Genomic DNA, 22,041 nt, shown 5'->3' with positions numbered 1-22,041 from the left:
CTTCTAGAAACCCTGTAAATACTTGATTTCCTCTGTGATTACTTTGAAAAACCCAAAATTCATTACAATTCAGTTGCGGAATTTAGAATTGAAGACTCCCAAGACCCTCTGTTTTCACCAACTCTACTTGAAAACCCCATTTTCCTATTTGAATCCACAAGAACCAAAAATGGAAACCCCTGTGGCCCTCAATATACCTCCTATTACTACTCCTCATAGAGATTTGGATTATCTGCCCTTAGCAGATAAATATTTTCAAATAAAAGACCTTGAAACTGATAAAAGCTCCTTGAAGGTATTTTGTCAATGTCGAGACAATTACATGAATGGCTCGAATACCATAGGACTTTGGGGATCAAATCTCCCAAGGTACATGCTCCCCTCTGTGTGCATTTCCCTGACATTATCCATCAATGTCAAGCCAATTATAATCCCACCCTCAGAGCAATAATGTCTCCCAATAAAACTATTCTCTTCACAATTACTGCAGATTCGATCAATGAAATGCTACAATTTTAGCCCAGTCAAGACCTCACCCCCATTTCCCTTGGGGAATTACTAGAGAAAGCATCTAAAATGTCCCAGTCTGAACTCAGTCGCCTTTGTCAGATTTTTATGGATAAACAACGTCAACCCAAAGATCCTCCTCCCTATGTGGCATCTTTCTTCACAGATGTTATAGACAATTTTGTGCCTTGCAGCATCAGGCATGAATTGTCAATAATCCAAGGGATCCAAAGTCCCTAAACATGATGTTCCTACCCCTAGAGGAACAAGGTCAGCAAACCAACAGCTTTCAGATCAGTTCTCCACCTGAAAACACTCAAAAACAAGCAATCCTGAAATCAAAGCAGGTGCTCCACTAGGCTTCTGCGCTGAAACTCAACTCCTCCATGGTGTACCTGCGTTGCAAAGCAGGTAGAACAAAGGCCACCTGCACTGAGCGAGATGGGACAAGTGGCACACTGAGTCATTGCTCTGGAATCTTCCAAAAATGACACTTGGATCAGGGATTTCGCCTTGTGATGAGTCAGAGGCTCTGTTTCTCCAAGTTGAAGCAAGGTTCTCCAAGTGGACTCAAGAACTGAAGATCGACTGAAGAGAGAGAGGACACAAGGCAGCTACACATCAGTTGCAAGCTGACTCATCCTTTCTCAATTCATCTATATATTGAGCTCTCTCCTATGAGATTAGGAGGCTGGAATTTTGTGCAAAGTAATGATATGCTGTTGGTTTCACTATAGAGCTATTGGGTGATTGCTTGAAGGAGGTGAACAGGAGAAATTCTTTCTGCTGGGAGGTGTTGCTGGATTGGAGCCTTCAATGGTTGTAACACTCTCAGAACTTTACTTCTTCTATTAATAAAAGCTATTGAGGTTCTTCTATATGCACTTGTTTCAATGATATATTGTGATGATTGTATATTTGATTTATGCTAATCCTTGAATCAGTTATGATTGCATGCTTCTTGTAGTTTCCTTCTTTGTTATTTTGCAGGATCTCATTATAGCTGGGCCAGCAAAAGAGCAAGGAGCTGGGAGCAAGCAAGCAAAGAGAAGAGTTTGGATTCGACATTAAGCGCAAGGCAACGGTTAGTGCATTTCTTCATTTTCTCTTGCTTTCATAAAGAAGTAAACCTTAAGTAGTTTTCTTTACAGTTGTTGCTGAGGTACTATCACCCTTAGAGTGGCATAGGGTCATCCGAATCGGATACTTTTCCCTACAACAAACTGGCGACTCCGCTGGGGATCGTATCTGTTTGATTGTTTGTAGTATTTTGCTATTCATTTCCTGAACAAAAGAGTACCAAATCGAAAAGCTTTTGACTATATCAAAAGCGAAGTAGAGGGCAGCTACTCTAGCTCATTTCTGAGCATGTTCATGATTTGAAGAGCTGATCTACAAGGATCCTTGTAAGCTCTTAGTGATAGCTTTTCATCTTCCTTGTCATCCCTTAGTGTGTGCTTGACTGATAGCTTCTGATTTGAGCAAAAACTGTGAATTTTTGAGAAAATTGTGACCCGAAAACTATGAAAACGCAACTTTCGTTTTCCAAAGCAGGTAGTACACAGGTTACCTGCTTTGCAACGCAGGTCCCGAAGGGGCTACCTGCGCTGAGAGCCAGACTGGCTGTGCAGCACCTGCGTTGGCCCAATTTTGCCTTGTGCATTTGGGGTTTCCTCCCTTTTTCTTGCATGTTTTCACTATAGATTTTGCAGCCAGTTACCAGTCTTGTACCTGTTCTGAAACCAACCTTACTTGCCATCATTCTGCCTTTGTTATATAACGAAATTGTACTTGTTCTTTTGTATTTCTTACATCATTTACAATTTCCCATAACGAAAGTGAACTAGTCTTGCTTTGGCCTCTTAGATCTGAACCTGTGTTAGGCATTTTGCTGGTCTAAAGAGTTAGCTTGTTTGCTGTCCATAGCTGATTAGTCTTTTTACTTTCGTCATTATGGTTTGATTTCATGTATTTCCAGTGATTAAAAAAGTAAATCTTAAGGTGTCTGTTGATTTTGGACAAGCTTGTTTGTTTTCACTTTAAATCGAAATCAAAGTTAAATAACAACTTTCTTTTTGTAATACATCAACATTAAGAAAGGGAAAAGAAAATACATGCATTGTGCATTTTGCATTTGAAAAAGTTTGCATGATGATTTAGGAGAAAGTGCATTAGTGTGTGCTGTATGAACTGGGTGAAAAGATATGCCTTTCTTCTCCCTCAGTAGTTAAGATTTTCATCAGTCAAAAAAGATTTGAAAAAGCTTGCTTCTCATCTTAGGCTGCATTTAGGAATTTGTCATATACATCTCGTGGTGAACCTTGAAAGGCAAACTTTAAAAAGATCAACTTAAAATATACTGAATGAACCTAACAACGCATTGAAACATAACGCAAACACATAGAGGTCTAAGCTAGAGATGTGTTCCGGCGTCGTTAAACTTAGTGACTGTCGATCTCTACGAAGGTGGGTGATTCCTCCTGAGAGTCGGTGGCACTAATACGGACTTGTGCTCCCACGTACCGTCGAGTATATATTGGGAGACCCCTATAGGCATATATCCTTTATCCTTAGGAAGCCGTGTCGGCCGCCCTACTGATCGCAATGCAGTGAACACAGCATTCACGAAGATTGACCACACGTACCGTAAAACGTATTCCGTGGTTTTGCGAAAGGTTTGGCACACCCTCTGCCTAGATCTCCAGAGCAATTTCTTTTGGCCTTTTTCAAACTCTATAACTGAAAAAGTCCAACCGAGCATTTGTCACTTCGGGCTCGTTAAAACATCGAAGGAGACTAGAGTCATCTTTAGCTTTTTCTCGACTCTTAAAACATGAAAAAGCAAAGTTGTGTCTAAAGCGTCGTTAATAAAATTTATTTTAAACGGAACATAATCACCTCCTATTCCTGCGTTGATCTTCGAAGTTAGTCTTTTGGCATCGTAAGTTCTTGTAGAATCGCTAAAATCTTTTGGATAGACTCAAAATGTCTGAACAACCGTCGACATCCAGGACTGTGTCATCCGACACAGCAGCGGCAGAGCCTCCTGCTGCTATCCCAACAATGTTCGATGGTATACCATCTGTCCCGGCAAGTTATCAACAACAAGCCGGAGCCCCATCAGGGACGATGACATGGTTAGTTCCTATTTCTTCGTCCGGATTATCATCTGGTATTTCTTATGTTGAAACTCAACAAATCAATCCAACATGTCTTCAAAGGCCAATCTGCCCTTTAAGTACTGGATTGCCACCATATGGAGGACAGTATGCCTTTTCATTGTTCTCCCCTGGAGAACAACCATATGGGAGTTTACAACAAAATTCAGGTCAAACTGGAAATACATCCAGCGGATGGGTACCAATACTGCCTCAGCAACCAAGAGTTGCATATTCAATGCAACCAGTCCACCCTGTGTCGAATGTTGCCACTATACCTGGTATGGTGATTGCGTCGCAAGTACAAGCGCTGCCTACTGTATGTCAATCCCAAGTTTCTCAGGTTGCCATACAACAGCCTCTTGTCTCGACATCTCAATCGCAACCTCAGGTCAGTACCTCCTTATCTGGAGCGACTCAGGATCAAACAAGTACTGTGACTCCTCATCTTGGTCAATCATCGAGTATTGGACATCAGCAAATGGTCCAACAACCAGAGCTGGTTCGAACTCAACAATCGCATTTCCAGCAATCATATCAAGGACCTGAGCAACAAGTCTTTGTAAGTAATGGGCAACCATACTATAATGGTTATGCCCATCAACCTTGTCAAAGTTGCCAACATTCTGCTGGTATGCAAAGACCCACTGCTCAGGCGATTCCATCTTATCCTGGATATGCTTCGCCTAACCTGAATCAACAGTTGCCCTTTGTAGCAACTCTAGAATTACCAGATCTAAACCGGCTGACGAATGATCCAATTGCTTATGCCCCTTGGTGGCCAGCGATTCCGCACAAACTTCCATCAGACATTCCTAAATTTAATGGAAATCCGGGTGAAGATCCGTCAAATCATGTGATGACATTCCATCTATGGTGTTCATCGAACACCCTGAATGATGATTCGATAAGACTTCGCCTCTTTCAGAGGACGTTAACGGGTCCAGCGGCAAAATGGTATATTGAATTGCCTAGAGCTTCGTTCGACAACTTCAGTACCTTAGCCACAACCTTTTTAACCCATTTTCAATTACCGATAAGGTATGAAACGGGAACAGAACTCCTTACCAATTTCAAACAGACGACTGCCACCCACATATCTGATCATATACATGAGTGGCGACGTCGTCATAGGATGGTAAAAACGTACGTTCCTGATCAGCTATTAGCTAAATGGTTTATCAAGTCGTTACTTCCCGCTATAACGGAAGATGTGGCAAAGGGAGGAGTCGTAACGGAAGAGCAAGTTATAGCTCGTGCGCAATATCTAGACTTGGTTTATACTCAGTCTGGCACGCTCTACGACAAAATACCTGACGCCCCTAGACCAGAATTCTCAATTCCTCCTCCTCCTAAATCAAACAATGACTCTCACGCCGGCGATGACGTGATTGGCAAGCACAAAATTTACAGTCAAAATGCAAATGAAAAACTTCTTGCCTCAGAGGTAAATGCCATGTCGACCGACAAGGGCAAACAACTGAAGCAACCAGGGGGCAAGAAGAAAAAGACAGGAAGAAAAAGGAAACCCCCGGAAGGGTGTCATATATGCGATGAGGATCATTGGACGAAATATTGTCCACATATAGCTGAAGTTAAGAAACTCTTCAAGAGTTCAAAAACCCCAGCAGTATTGACTGATCCGTTTCCTAATCCAGGTCAAAATATGGTTGCTAATCAAAATGCTTCCGGATCCCAAGTGCTTATGTTGTCTACCTCAAAGCAACAGAATAATGCTTTGACAAGGAATAAAGATTTCGGGAATCCAAAGCTGTCGAACAACAAGGTTAACAAACGACCTAGTAGTTCAACAACAACTTTGACCGAAGTTGTGCCACCCATCGTTCCTGAGCCAATGATAAAGTCGCCAAAGGGAGTAGTACACAAATCGACATTTAATCCTCGTGCCAAAGAAGCACAGAATTATAATATAGTAAAGGACTTGGCCCAATCGCCGTCCACTATGTCGACACTTGAGGTACCACAAAATTACCCCTCCCAAGAGCAAGCTTTATTATCAGCAATAGGTGGGATTGGCCCAATGGATTCCAATCTTGTGGCCTTTGATCATAAAGGATATGACCCGCAATTACCAGCTCAACTAGCTTTCCTTATTCAAGTGAAAACCCTCAACAAAACTGTTCATCGAACAATTATTGATGAGGGGGCATCTACATGTCTTATGTTGATGAGTTGCTGGAAAGATTTAGGCTCACCACCCTTGTCGAAATCGTCAACGACGTTAAAAGCATTTGATGGACGATCATACACTCCATACGGGATTTTAAGTAACTTGCAAGTTGAACTGGGGGGGAAAACAGTAGGAATTGATGTTGAAGTAATTGATGGAAACCTCGATTACAACATCCTACTTGGAAGACCATGGATCTATGCCATGGCCGCAGTTGTGTCGACCTACTTCAGGAAGATTGCATTCCCCTTCCAAGGGGGAATTACAATCGTTGACCAACAAACTTTTCTCCACGACAGTTCACAAGTTACAGGGAGCATTCCAATGATCCATGGAAGGAATCATTTGCTCCAAAATATCGGAGTAGGTCTCCTAAAAGACCCTACCTTAATGGGTACTTTCGCCCTACCGCCTCCAAGTAATCTGGTGGGAGTGGCCACAGTGGAAACCTACAAAATGAAATCTAATCCAATCTTCTGGTTGGATTCGGAAGATTCCTAGATATTTTGTCGGCTCCGAGGATAGTACCTATCTCAGGTCAACCTCGTTAAAAAATGAAGAGTCGAGGATAGTTCCTATCTTGTGTCAACCTCATTAAAAAATGAAACAAATCCCCGAGGTAAACCTTCATTCCAACCACCGAGTCGGATGCAATGAAGCTTGGGGGGCATGCACCTCGATTTGCATTATTATGCTGGGGGCATGAAAACTTATCATCGAGCAGTTTTAGCAATGTTCATGCTCGTTAAAAAATAAACGCAAGATCCGAGCAGTTTTAGCACATAGTTCATGCTCGTTAAAAAATAAACATAAGGTTGAGCAGAGTTCAAGCTCGTTAAAAAACGAACCCATCCCGGTAAATAACCTTGGTAAATGTAACCTTTGACAGCCATATTAAAAAGCCCTTGGTCGTGTTTATATGCCATCACCTCCATCCGTTCATTTGGCCAATCGTTCATCTCCATATGATTGTTTACCTTCTTTTGAGGAACAGCTGCGAAGAGTGATTTCACTAAGCCATCCTCGTGACACTGCCGTGATTGGAATATTCCAACCTATACCTGGAATCTGCTGCTATACCTGTTTATCACTCGCTCCTCAAAAGACGAGTCTTCTTTGATCTCTTTTCACTGACTCGTAAAATATGAAAAGTTTTCCGAGTTTTGGCCTTCCAGCTCGTTAAAGCGACCGGAAAGCTATCCCTCCTCTAGATTTTAATCTTTTTGGACCTGAGGGATTATTGCACAAAAAGATCGAGCGCTTGTTTTGTTCGGCTCGTTAAAAGTACCGAAAACTCATCCCTTCTGTATTGTTTTATACTTTTTCGGACTTAAGGGATTAGATGACGAAAAAGGAATTCTGGAGTTGACTTTATGTACCTTTTCAGACTCTCTAAAAATGAAAAGGACCGAGTTATCCTTGTCGTTAGACTCGTTAAATTCATTAAATAGCGACAAACTTGTCTTTAGACGAGAACGAGTTTCCCTATCGCTAGGCTCGTTAAAACATAGCGATGGGCTTTCCCGAAGGGCAGGTTATAGAACAAGCATATGTTATCCTCCTCAAGCTTGACAAAAATAAAGAGGTACTGGTCAGAAATGACTGGGGAAAAATTGGGAGAACCTCACAGCTCTAATGGTAGCAATTCGCTCTTGAACATGACACTTTGTCCTCCGTATCACATCGGGTTGGGTTGTTTCATTCACCGGTCTCATCACCATGGTCCTCGCCACACCATCCACATTTGGGGTAATGCTACCGATCCATCACATCAGTGTCGTTATATGTTCAAGAGATGTTGTTCTGCAAAGAGTCAACCGTGTCCCATCCACTACCATACATTGTCCTTCATCCATTTCATGACCGCCACCCTGAATCATACATCACAGTTTGTTTTCACCTCATCACAATCACTAGCTCCGTTCCGTGTCAATGATGTGGGATTCATTAAGGCCCTCCTTTGACGGATCGCTCCTTGTCGACATCAGCTCATTATCCAAGGAGTTGATCTAGGAACAACCCCTTCAGTACTTTGAAGCTTGCATGCCTCAATGGCAAGTTTCTCACTTCCGGCGACAGGTATACATCAATGACCTTCGACCAGAAGATTTTGCGTGGTGGTCGACGCCAAGTCCTTTATTCCCACCATGTGAATTGTACTGCTGTACCTTGAGGGTCATCATCCTTATCGGTGATTCCTCTCACGCTTGTTAACGGTTTACATCATTGACCGGTAATCAAGCGATGTCTTTCCATGTTCGACTTCAAGAAATTCTCACATGGATCGACTTGTACATCGAGTGAAGATCGGAAGAGATTGAAGACCCCGGATCTAGTTTCATCCATCCGGGCTGCGATATATATTCAGGATATAAAGACATTTGATATGTACATCATTGCAGCAGATGATCATCCTTCTCAAAGGATGATAATTTCATCAGAGAATTATCAGTCTACCATCAGACGATCGTCTGTTCTATGTACCAAAATGAATTTATAAAGCTAAGCATGGGAATGCCCGCCTCAGCTAGATCATGAAAAAGTATGAAAAATAATGTATTGTATTGTATCTTATTACAGGACACTTCTCAGCAGATTGAATGAACTTCGGATCCTCCTAATAAAGCATTTCACCCGATAAACGACCTCATACTTTAGGGGGCATCTGTTATAGACAATTTTGTGCCTTGTAGCATCAGGCATGAATTGTCAATAATCCAAGGGATCCAAAGTCCCTAAACATGATGTTCCTACCCCTAGAGGAACAAGGTCAGCAAACCAACAGCTCTCAGATCAGTTCTCCACCTGAAAACACTCAAAAACAAGCAATCCTGAAATCAAAGCAGGTGCTCCACTAGGCTTCTGCGCTGAAACTCAACTCCTCCATGGTGTACCTGCGTTGCAAAGCAGGTAGAACAAAGGCCACCTGCGCTGAGCGAGATGGGACAAGTGGCACACTGAGTCATTGCTCTGGAATCTTCCAAAAATGACACTTGGATCAGGGATTTCGCCTTGTGATGAGTCAGAGGCTCTGCTTCTCCAAGTGGAAGCAAGGTTCTCCAAGTGGACTCAAGAACTGAAGATCAACTGAAGAGAGAGAGGACACAAGGCAGCTACACATCAGTTGCAAGCTGACTCATCCTTTCTCAATTCATCTATATATTGAGCTCTCTCCTATGAGCTCAGGAGGCTGGAATTTTGTGCAAAGTAATGATATGCTGTTGGTTTCACTATAGAGCTATTGGGTGATTGCTTGAAGGAGATGAAGAGGAGAAATTCTTTCTGCTGGGAGGTGTTGCTGGATTGGGGCCTTCAATGGTTGTAACACTCTCAGAACTTTACTTCTTCTATTAATAAAAGATATTGAGGTTCTTCTATATGCACTTGTTTCAATGATATATTGTGATGATTGTATATTTGATTTATGCTAATCCTTGAATCAGTTATGATTGCATGCTTCTTGTAGTTTCCTTCTTTGTTATTTTGCAGGATCTCATTGTAGCTGGGCCAGCAAAAGAGCAAGGAGCTGGGAGCAAGCAAGCAAAGAGAAGAGTTTGGATTCGACATTAAGCGCAAGGCAACGGTTAGTGCATTTCTTCATTTTCTCTTGCTTTCATAAAGAAGTAAACCTTAAGCAGTTTTCTTTACAGTTGTTGTTGAGGTACTATCACCCTTAGAGTGGGATAGGGTCATCCGAATCAGATACTTTTCCCTACAACAACAGAGATAGGAAAAAATATAGTCAATATGATAGTTGTAGAGGTTTCAATACTAATGAATATGTGGATGAATTGACTCTAGTTTTAATGTCCATCTTTACCCCTGGTCAGCCTCCTGATGTCAAATATAACTATGCTGCTTTCATTGTTTAGAAAATCCATGACCAGTTCATGAGGCTAGAAAAGGAAAAGGTGATCAAGTATTCTATAGCCATATATCACCTTTTCCTTTACTATCAGTCTGATAAGTTTCCATTCTCTATCAATAAACTTGATACAAAGGGTAATACCAGATCAGTCATTTTTTGGACTTCCATCTTCCACTATTCACATACTTGTCCCTATTCATATAATGAATTCATTGACCAGCTTGTCCACCCCGTGACCACCATGCTAACAGGAAGTCCTCCTCCTAGGATTAGTGATGAAATCAAGAGAATCCTTCAACTGTCAAAGCAGTACAAGATAGGTGACTCGTACTTGTACCAGAATCACACTGAGATCCAGATCTATGGTTGTGAACTCCCTTCATTCAAACTGCCTAAGTATGTTCCTATGAGATTTTTTGCCCTGGAATATTATAAGCAAATGCTAAACTCTAATCAAATTCATTTCACCAAGGTGAACAAGAAAGGCTAATTGAGGATAAAATACCACTTAGGCCCATTTGTGTGCAACAATAGAGAAGTAGGAAAAAGAGCAGAGGAAATCCTAGAAAAAATGAGACTAAAGAAAAGCTTTGCTTGGAGATATGATCCACAAGGTTTCATTTCTGATAGGAGAATGAAACATAATCTGTCGCCATATATCCATCATAGAATCCCAGAGATCGAACAATATGAAAATATGGATGAATGGAGGGAAGGAACTCTAGTTGAAATGGATAGTGATCAAGTTGAGGTAGAGAATGTGATGAAAGACTTAGAAAATATACTTGACCTAGACTCTTGTGAACAGGTTCTAGTAGAATCTACTCAAAGGCCAACACCAGAGCCTAGTGCCTCTATAACAAAGACTTCTCAAAGGCACACATAGAAAACTAGTGCACCCCCACCAGAACCACCACAAGAACAAGACCAGGGAACAAGTACTCCAGCATTAGAACAACCATAGATGTCAGAGCAGCCTGAAATCTCTGAAGAATAAGCTCCACCATAGCCTCATCCAGCTCAGGTTAATATGGGAAATCCCCCGATCGTGTGGACTCCTCTGAATGAGGAAAAGAACTTGAAAAGGGACAGGGAAGTAGCTACCCTTGCCAGTGGTCCTTCAGACCAGCCTAGTGCTAAGAGGCACAAACTAAATCCATATTCAGAGAAGAATTATTTGAGGAAACAACAGGGAGTTTGAAGAAGGAAGGTGGAGACAGTCTACATACATTCCCAACAGGTGGGGCACCTTCCACTTCACAAAGACAAGAGCTTGAAAGACAGCAGATTGCCAAAGTTTCATCTTTCAGATATTCATCTGAGAAGATCATAGACATAAAAGGAAAATTCAAGGAGATAAAGGCCAAGAATGAGCAGCTGAAGACCCACGCCTATACTCAATACTTGAAGATGGCCCCTACAAATCAAACAATATTAATGTCATCTTATGACATCAAAGAATGAAAAATGTAGATGAGCTTTCTAAAGCCCACATTACAGTAGCCCAAGTCATTTTCAGACTACCTCAAGACTGATTTTGAGGTCTTAGCTAAAGATATCCACCCCATAGATTAGATAGAGCTACATAAGAAAACAAGGGAGATGGTTTATTCTACACTAACAAGCAAGACAATGATGGCACATAGGTTGCAAAATTCACTGAACAACACTACTGCCCAATTGCAACTAGAAAAGGCCTCCTCACAGGCAAAGGACAACAAAATTAAATCATTGGAAGAGTTGATTATTGAGTTGGGCCATAACCCAAAGGATATCAAGGCTGCAGAGAGCCTAATAAAGAAAAAGAATGAATATATAGTTGCACTGAGAAAGCAGTTGAAATTGCCACCACTCATTCACCCTCAGACCGCGGAAGTGATTGAGAAGAAAAATGAAGAAGAGTTGATGGACTTGGTCCTTAAGCTAAATGAGCAACTAAAAGAGACAGAGCAAGAATTATAGAAAAAACTACAAAGCAGGCAAAGTGAGTCGACCACACAGCCTCAAAATGTAGTGCCAGTGGTTTCTACAACAGTCCCTTCTACATTGGCAACTGCTTTAGCACCAAATGTCCCTTTGGAAGCAGTTGCAACTATAGAAGTAACAGGTACAGGTACATCACAGGCAGGAACCTCAAATCAGAGCACAGAAGAGTTGATCAAGTCCATGGAGGAAATGAAGCTCCAAGTCACTGAACTACAAAAAGTAAAAGAGAAATTCATTACTTTAGAGCAAAAATATGATGTATCAAAATTCAATTTTGCTGAAGAGATGAGAAAAAACAAAGGTTTGACTCAACAGATTAAAACACTGGAAAAAGATCTTACATTTGAAAATCCTTTGACTGAGATCAAAAGATATTATGGACCAATATCACTGATTCAATCAATGATATTTGGTCATCAATTCAAATCATTTTTTAAAAAATTGACTTAGTGAAAGTTTCTCTTCAAGAGATTGAAAAAACCAAGGAAGAACTAGGAAGGAAGCCTGAAGAAGCTATCAAATTAATAACCTCTCTAAACAGTAGAAATAGGCATCAGTTGGAACAATTAAACATTGAGCATAGGACTGCTACCATCCTCAAAATAAAGAAAGTATTGACCAAAAGGAGTCTAATGCAAGGCCTGGAATGCAAATGTCAAAATATGGAGGAAGACATAGATGAATTTATGGAGAAATTTGGCATCTTACAAAGTAAAGGACTTCCAAGTCCTTTAGTCATCATTGACAAGCTAATGTTTCAGAATGATTATTTCAACAAATTACATAAGAAAGCTAACAATCAATCAGTTCATCTGCAGTTAAGGCAATGCCCACAGGGTGAGTTCTCTATGAAAGTCTGGAGAACCTTTTTCACATTGAGCATGAAGTGAAGCACTTATTTCCAATGCAACCAAATTTTGTAAAATATACAGAAGCAGATGAAATCTATAGAAAACTAACAAGGACAAGAATACCAAGAGATGATTGGTGGACCAGCATGATAGACATCTTATGATTTACCATGGTAAAAAGTGAAGAAAATTGAAGTATTTAGCATAGTCAATTTTGGTAAAAAGGGATGAATGATGGTAAAACAGGTAAAGAGTATCAGTCACAGGTAAAAGAGTATAAGTGAAAAGCTAAAATAATTCATCCTGCACAGAATTATGTTTAAGATAGCAAGATGCATATTCATAGGACCTGCTTCCAACTCCTTCAACAAAAACAGGGACAGCAACAAGTAGTTCACATTCAGGTTCTACTTTCGAGACCATCTATCTCTATATTCATATAAAAGATATTTAGTTTTCCTAGAATGTATCTCTCTTAGTTAGGAGATATTTTGATGTAAATTTTGTATAAGTAAGTTTCCTTATTCGAAGTACTGGAGGTGGATTCTTAGACATTTCTATAGACGATGTACTTTTGGAATTGAAGTGTTTTTAAACAACTTCTGTATGGCTGGCTGGAACAAAGTAATAAAGAAAAGGACTTTTATAGGATACCTGTGTCAGACGAGAAACAAATAGGTATTCTATATCTTATGTTTTTACAGTTTTTTTGGTTTAATATGTGTTTCGTATCTGAATGATAAACAAAAAGTTATATTTCAGAAAGAGCTTTACTAGATTCTGTCTTTAAAATCGTTTATTTCCTTAATGTTTTCTTCCAAGCCATTATAAGCAGGGAATTCTTAACTGCTCCCTACTTTCATAGTTTATCACTGTGACCATTTAACAAAAAATTCTTAATTTCTTTTTGTTAATGAGCACCCTCTTTCTTTCATCATGGATTTTGTTGAAGGATTCTTGATTTCCCTTCCTCCCTGTTCAAGACCATTCCACCCATTTTAAGCTATCATTTGTCTTTTGTTTAGCTATCTTTCCCTGTGAAATTCTCCTTTGTTAAATCAACCTAATCCAGTTAAGCCATCTTCAATTGACTCCATAGCCCAATGGCTTGAAATACCTTGTTCTATCCATCTGCTCCTGAATTCCACCACCAAACAAAATCAAAACCTCCCAAGCTTTCCTAACTAGCCTAATATCCCATCAACAAATCTAAATCATAAAGAGAGAGCCCTCTATGAGTATAAATTGGCTAGATTCTGTACTTAAAAGATTGGTTTGTAGTTACCTCAGACCCATTTCCTTATTCTAACAACTTTAAGGAAAATCTAAGTGATAACAGGTTTTAACCCTGTACAGAAATTACCTGCATACAAATTCTAAAACACAGAAAATAAAAAATGCGCGAGCATAACACATAAAACACATATACATAGAGATTTTCCCCTGGATCCCAAAACTGAGACTACTAGATTGATTGCTTCATTATTTTCCTTTCAATGTTACAATACATATTTATACATGCCAAAGCATCCAATACCATGGATTGAAAACCATCACGTCCAAAAGCATGTGCAAAATCATGCACAAAACCATAGGTAGGTAACCCCATAGAAAGAATGCCTTACAAGAGCCCATCAGAAGCTCTAACAACTCCGATATGGTCCTTACACCATTACCAAAGCTGTAACATTCCTCCATTCCTTCGCTTGCACCGAGTGTTCAATGTGGACCACCTCGACCATGTTTCCCACCATCACTAGACACAACAGAGGTTGCAGAACAGCTCACCAAGGACCAATTTCAGCAGAAGTTTCCTCATCTCATGGAGGAACTCAATGAAATGGGGACCATTGCTTCCTAAGGAGGGAGGAATGATCTAGGTGGATGTTGGTGGCCACCCACCTATCCCACTTGGAACCCCACAAATGTCTCTTTTAGTTTTTCAGTTTCCTTAATTGTAGCACAGTTTACTATTTTTAGCAATTTTTCGGGTCTGAACTTCTGGAGTCGTTTTGGGGCCCTAAACGACATTTTTTGGGAAATCTAGGATCAACATGGATCCATCCCAAAGTTGTACTCCTCGGATAGGTCTTTCTAACGAGCTATTATGCACATCAAACATAGATTGTATGCCAAAGTTACGACCCCAAGAAGTTGATGTACCAATTTACCCAAAACAGGGCCCATAGTTTGGTGTTTCATCTCCTAGGGTTAGGTTTTTGGATGTTTAGGGTTTTCCATTATTTCTCAACAATAATAGGCCTTCGAGCCTCATTTTAACACATTTTAGAGGCATGTAGCCGCCACATCTCTTCTCAAGGATAAGCTACAATTGCCCTAGCTGGTTTATTTCCATTTATGTTTGTAAGCATATTTTAGTATTTTACATTAATGAAATGAAGTATTATTTCTGTTGCATCTTTGTATTTATGGTTATCTCTATAATTTGTTGCGTTCCTACTTAAATCTAGATCAAGGTTATAGACCCAACCCAATAGCTAGCACGAAGTAGAGAGTGTAAGTAGTGTCATTGATCACATGTAAGGTTGCTTAAAAGCATGGATCTCATTATGCACACGCATGCGATCCCATCTATGGCCACACTCGCCAAGGTGAAGACAAGAATCAAGTTTGACTGGAGTTGAACATGTATTTCGATAGGTTGATGTGCATATTCACTAGTGCAAACACTATGCATCAATATGTTGCTAGTCCAACTTCACTCAAGATGATGATGCGCATGTTATTAGATGAGTTGGACAGAGGACCCATATCAATGTACCCAGATGCAATGGAGGCAAGAATTCGCTTTCAACAGAATGTCACCATTGAGCACGTAGACACCATCACAGATGATTGAACTTGTCATCAATTTGCCACTGTCGATCATCATGAGAATGCCGAAGAGTTGGGCTTCCCACAACTATCTAAGTCTTAGTGATAACTTTCATGGCTTGCTCAAGCGTATTTTGTCTCACATGGGTACATATGCAAATTGTATGTAACATCTTGTAAAGTGGAAGTCCAAGTGCCAATAGTTGAATGTAACTGTCATGTAGTAGGTGAAGAGTCATGAGGGAGGTGAAGAGTCACAAAGGGCAATGTCAAGGGTCACCCCACCCTTTTCTATTTATAGAACCTCATAACTCATTGTAAGGGCTTTTGGGTAGCCAAGCTTCTGATAGGAGTATCTTAGAGAAAGCTTGGAGTGTATTGTAACGAGCCTTGTCTTCTCCACAGTGTAGAGCTAGTATATCTCTTTGTAGGAGTAGGCAGTAGTGACTGTAACGTTCCATTATCAAGACTAGTGGTTGGTCATGGTTGTATTGTATGTTTGGAACTTTCACTTCTTAATATAACAGAGCCAGCACGTTTCATGCATATGTTGTTATTGTATTTCAGTTATCTTGGTTACTTTAATGACATATGTATCTATTTTCTTACGCATGTATGTATAGACTCCTTCTGTATATGTATGTATGAATCTTACTGAGATCTGCTATTGGTTTAACCATCACTTTAGATTGTTGGTTGACGTGCCTTCTAGTTCGTAATGCATCTTTGCTCATGTGTTCCCTTCCAAGCTGTGTGTTTACACATGTTTCGAAAGGCTGCACTCATTCCACCTTCCATGTGTTAGAACCATTCATGTGCCTTCCTTGGCTTGCTACGCATGTCACACCCTTGCTACCAACAAGGACATCTTACTTACCTCTGCACGCAGCTGCGGTTCAAGGCGATACCATACGACCCACTATTGGGACTCCTACACCAAATGGTCTGAGGTCTAGTTGGGACTTATTATCAGGGAGATCCCCTGATGTTGGCAAGTCCAACACAGTGAACACTTGGTCAATAATAAAGTAATCATCAATTTATCTTTCTACAGCTAAAGTTGAATACATAGTAGTAGAAAAATTGTGTACTCGAGTTCTCTATATGAAACAAATTTTATAGGAAATCAGAGAGGAATATGATCAAACCATTTTTATTTGTTGCGACAACACTACTATAGTCAATATCTCAAATTATCCTTCCATTCACTCAAAAAAATCATATTCCAATCAAGTATCATTTCCTTAGAGAAAAATTCATCAAGTAAAATGTTAATATGGAATATATTGGCACCAAAGAATATATTGTTGACATCTTTATGAAAGCTCTTCCCAGAGAAACTTTTGAATATCTCAAACAAAAGTTGGGAGTGATCTCTCCTTTATCTCAATAAAGGAAGCACAAACTCAGTGGGAGCACCCTTTTCTGTTGATGCCAATGGGGGAGAGAATGTAAACAGGAGGGATAAATAACAAGTATGAAGATACTATATCCAAGGTGGGAAGTCATCTAAAGAAACATATATCAAAGTATTTGCCATGAATAAAAAATGGGTAGATTGTTGAAAATGGTTTTTATTGATATCAAATATTATCAAAATGAAAGAGGAAATTACATAGTCAAATAGAATATTTAGAGACCTTTCCAATGTTATATGGAACTCCCTCTAATTCCATAACAATGACAAGGTATGACATATTTTCTTAATATGGCCCAACCAAAGTACAAGTAGGCCCCATTTGGATACCTTATCTTTAAAGGAATTTTTACTTCAACTAACTAGTTGAAACAGAAGCATGGGATATATGGCTAGAAAACTTATTCTAAGACATTTCCAATGATATAGGGCACACATAACTCCTCACAGTTAAGGAGGAATGAATTTTTTAATATACATTATACATTTTGCAAGTTGCACTAGTCGACCCATCCAGTGGACAAGTCATCCCTGACCCAACATCCATATGCACTGTAAATAAGCATGAGAAGGAGTATTTCTAACCACTTGACTCAAGCATTCAGTTTCATGTTTAGGAGAGTGCAGGGGCAAGTCTGAATTTCATACCTCATGAACCAAGAAGAAGTGAAGTGAAGCCAAGTTGAAACAATTTTTTATAGAAGTGTTTTGGCACATCTTCTAAAAGGTTTTTGGCATTATTCATGGGAAGGGTTTCTCGTTTATTTGAGTTCTGTTTTTTAGAGTTGATTATACGTATCTTTAGAGACCATGTAGACCGAGTTCTAGTGTCCTCATATTCTTGACAATTTGGAGCTTACAATTTTATAAGTTGGTTCTTATAGAGGATTGGTGTCCTCACAAGAGATTGTAATAAATTAAAGATAGGTTTCAAGTTTTGATTTTCACTTTACTCTATGTGTTCATACATTGTGAATGCTTGATTATGTGAGATGAATTGAGTTTCAAAAATAAGTAAGTGAAAATTTGTCAAAAGTAACAAAATATTAACTCACCTCCAATATTTCTAATGATGAAAAACATGGTGGTTTGGTGTATAAATACATCAAATGTTCCATTTCTAGACAAAATTGTTGTCCACGAAACTATAGAAGCTTGATTTGATAGTGCAAGTTCCAAATCAATAATATATATGTGTGTATTACTATCTAGGATATATTTTTTTCTTGAAATATATGGAAATCTTAAAATACTCTTCTCTTTTATTTCTACTATATTTTTCTCAAATTAATCATTTTAAGAAAAAACTATATTGTTCCTTGAAGACAATCTGAGATTAAGAAACTAAATAAAGAAAATAGTTTGATAATGTTAAAACTCGTTTATATAAGACAAAGAGAAGGGCTAATAATTTTAAGGGTATAATGGGTTTGATAATTTTGAAAATATTTAATGTGAAAGTACTTTAAATTATCTATTATTAACATATTGTCATTTTTTTGTATTTATATTTTTTTCAAGGAAAAACCATAATTTTCATTAATATTGAAAATTACATTTTGAATATGTCAAAAATAGCACTCAAAAACCAGCCATCAAAAGTAGTAAAAAAAGGTTGTCTATGCATGATTTCATTAATATATACCACATGAAATTATTAGTATATACCACATGAGAAAATTGGGAGGGGCACTGCATGTAGACATTTTGTATTTGTCAAAATAACACTCAAAAACCAGCCATTAAAAGTAGTACAAAAAAAAGTTGTCTATGCATGATTTCATTAGTATATACCACATGAAATTATTAGTATATACCACATGAGAAAATTGGGAGGGGCACTGCATGTAGACATTTTGTATTTGTCAAAATAACACTCAAAAACCAGCCATTAAAAGTAGTACAAAAAAAAGTTGTCTATGCATGATTTCATTAGTATATACCACATGAAATCATTAGTATATACCACATGAGAAAATTGGGAGGGGCACTGCATGTAGAGTGGAGCTATCCCACACCTCGAGAAGAGGGTACTTAAGCTCATAAGTAATTACGTTTGAGGATGTAGTCTAATAGTTTAATAATTTAGTGGGGAGGTTTAGTCGGGGTCTTGGTTTGGACAAAATGTATGTCTCAACCCTGCTCCACCCATGATTGGCACTAATGAAATCATTAGTATATACCACATGAGAAAATTGGGAGGGGCATTGCATGTAGAGTGGAGCTATCCCACACCTCTAAAAAAGGGTATGTAAGCTCATAAGTAATTAAGTCTGAGGATGTGGTCTAATAGTTTAATAATTTAGTGGGGAGGTTTAGTCGGGGTCTTGGTTTGGACAAAATGTATGTCTCAACCCTGCTCCACCCATGATTGGCACTAATGAAATCATTAGTATATACCACATGAGAAAATTGGGAGGGGCATTGCATGTAGAGTGGAGCTATCCCACACCTCTAAAAAAGGGTATGTAAGCTCATAAGTAATTAAGTCTGAGGATGTGGTCTAATAGTTTAATAGTTTAGTGGGGAGGTTTAGTCGGGGTCTTGGTTTGGACAAAATGTATGTCTCAACCCTGCTCCACCCATGATCGGCATAATTTCTTCGTTTGAAAAATAGTAATTAATTTTTATATCTAATTTTAATTTTAATAATATGAAATATATAAAGACTTAACTATTTTGATGTTTGTTATGATATTTATACGTTAGTTTGACAATGTGGTATAGGTGGTCTAATTTTACAGTTGATTCTAAATTGACAAAGTAGTTAAATTTAGCTGTGGTTCGAGTCGAAATCCCATTCAACCGGTCGTTTTCCTTCCTCGTCTTGCTCAATGTCAGAAACAGGGGACTGCATCTTCTCACCAAAAAGAAGACGCTCCTCTTCCCACAAAATTTTCAAACGCTGCGGTAGCTCTGGCAGTCCTTTCAATAAATGCTTAACAAGATACTGAGCCGAACGAGCATTCTTCGTGATGAAGGGATGTCTCAACAATTCCTCAGCTGATGGCCTCTTCGCTGGATCGTATTGCAAGCATGACGAAACCATCTCCCGGAGCGACTTCGAGAATTTTGCACCAGTAAGCTTTGGAACGATGCTTTTCGCCAGGTTTGTAATGACTTGCATCGGCTGACCCCCAGAGTAGGGCGGCCGGCCCTGAGCGAGCTCAATGGCGGCAATGCCTAACGACAAAATGTCAGCTTTACAGTCATATCCTCCCAGTCCCGCCTTCCCACATAATATGACTTCCGGCGCCATCCAGAAGACGGTGCCCGTCAGCGTGTGTCTCAGCATCTTGTCCCTGTCACCGGACTCGTATATACACGCCGATACGCCGTAGTCCGCCAGCTTGATCGACCCGTCGCTGTCAATCAAGATATTCCCCGACTTGATGTCACGGTGAATATGACCCGCCTTGTGCAGATAATCCAACGCCTGAAGAGTCTCTTTCAGAATTGTTGCCACAACTGCCTCCTGTAAGCCCTCGCGCGCCGAGCTCCTGAGAATGCTTAACAGAGAGCCTTCTGCCACTCCAAATTATAGTAGAAATAAAGAGAAGAGTATTTTAAGATTTCCATATATTTCAAGAAAAAAATATATTCTAGATAGTAATACACATATATATTATTGATTTGGAACTTGCACTATCAAATCAAGCTTCTATAGTTTCATGGACAACAATTTTATCTAGAAATGGAATATTTGATGTATTTATACACCAAACCACCAAGTTTTTCATTGTTAGAAATATTGGGGGTGAGTCAATATTTTGTTACTTTTGACAATTTTTCACTTAGTTATTGTTGAAACTCAATTCACGTCACATAATCAATCATTCACAATGTATGAACACATAGAGTAAAGTGAAAATCAAAATTTGAAAAAGATACAAGTGAAACCTATCTTTAATTTATTACAATCTTTTGTGAGGAAACCAATCCTCTATAAGAACCAACTTATAAAAATTGTAAGCTCCAAATTAATCGTTCCAATAAGCTTGCTTGGATACGGTTTCCGCGAGTGAAAGTATTATTACGTATGTAATAATGATGATTACATGGCTCACTAACCCTGGTTCTTATGCATGTATAGTGGTGTGTTGTTTCGCCAACGAATGACTCGCGCCTATAGCAAACGTATACGGAAGAATATGAGGACACCAATCCTCAATAAGCACCAATTTACTGTAATTGTAGACTCTAACCTAAACTCAACCTTTGATACACCAGAACCTGGACTTCAAATCAAGCTTGATCTTAACCTTTAAACAACATAACTCATCCCCTAAGACTTTTCCTTCAAATAACAATACTCATCCTTAAAACTCATCTTTTACAGGGACAGAAATTGGCCCTCATAAAATAACTATAAAACTTAGGCTTAAGACATACCTAAAACTCAACCTCCATAGGCACATAATTCAACCCTCAAGATAGGCTTGATGCTCGACCATCTCCTCACTAGAACTTGGTCTACATGATCTCTAAAGATACCTATAATCAACTCTAAAAAATAGACCTCAAATAAACCAGAAACCCTTCCCAAGAATAATGCCGAAAACCTTTTAGAAGATGTGCCAAAACACTTCTATAAAAAAATGTTTCAACTTGGCTTCACTTCACTTCTTCTTGGTTCATGAGGTATGAAATTCAGACTTTGGGAAGAGCTTTGGTAAAGATGTCAACAATATATTCTTTGGTGCCAATATATTCCATATTGACATTTTACTTGATGACTTTTTCTCTAAGGAAATGATACTTGATTGGAATATGCTTTTTTTTAGTGCATGGAAGGATAATTTGAGATATTGAATATAGTAGTGTTGTCGCAACAAATAAAAATGGTTTGATCATATTCCTCTCTGATTTCCTATAAAATTTGTTTCATATAGAGAACTCGAGTACACAATTTTTCTACTACTATGTATTCAACTTTAGTTGTAGAAAGATAAATTGATGATTACTTTCTTATTGACCAAGTATTCATTGTGTTGGACCTGCCAACATCAGGGGATCTCCCCGATAATAAGTCCCAACTAGACCTCAGACCGTTTGGTGTAGGAGTCCCAATAGTGGGTCGTATGGTATTACCTTAATCGTAGTCGTGTGCAGAGGTAAGTAAGATGTCCTTGTTGGTAGCAAGGGTGTGACATGCGTAGTAAGCCAAGGAAGGCACATGAATGGTTCTAACACATGGAAGGTGGAATGAGTGCGCCCTTTGGAAACAT

The 22,041-nt window shown here is 39.1% G+C and overlaps 1 pseudogene; it reads right to left on the bottom strand.

The window, feature by feature from the left end:
• Nucleotides 1-19,586: 19,586 nt before the first annotated feature.
• LOC149208254 (serine/threonine-protein kinase BLUS1 pseudogene) lies at nt 19,587-20,900 on the bottom strand (annotated as a pseudogene).
• Nucleotides 20,901-22,041: the final 1,141 nt, after the last annotated feature.

The sequence above is a fragment of the Pinus tabuliformis genome, chromosome 1_2 (genome assembly GCF_031772625.1).
Source record: "Pinus tabuliformis cultivar Carrire ecotype Pingquan chromosome 1_2, CPIR1, whole genome shotgun sequence".
Taxonomy (NCBI): Eukaryota; Viridiplantae; Streptophyta; class Pinopsida; order Pinales; family Pinaceae; genus Pinus; species Pinus tabuliformis.
The sequence above is the reverse complement of the archived record's forward strand: the minus strand, read 5'-3'. Positions and strand labels throughout refer to the sequence as shown.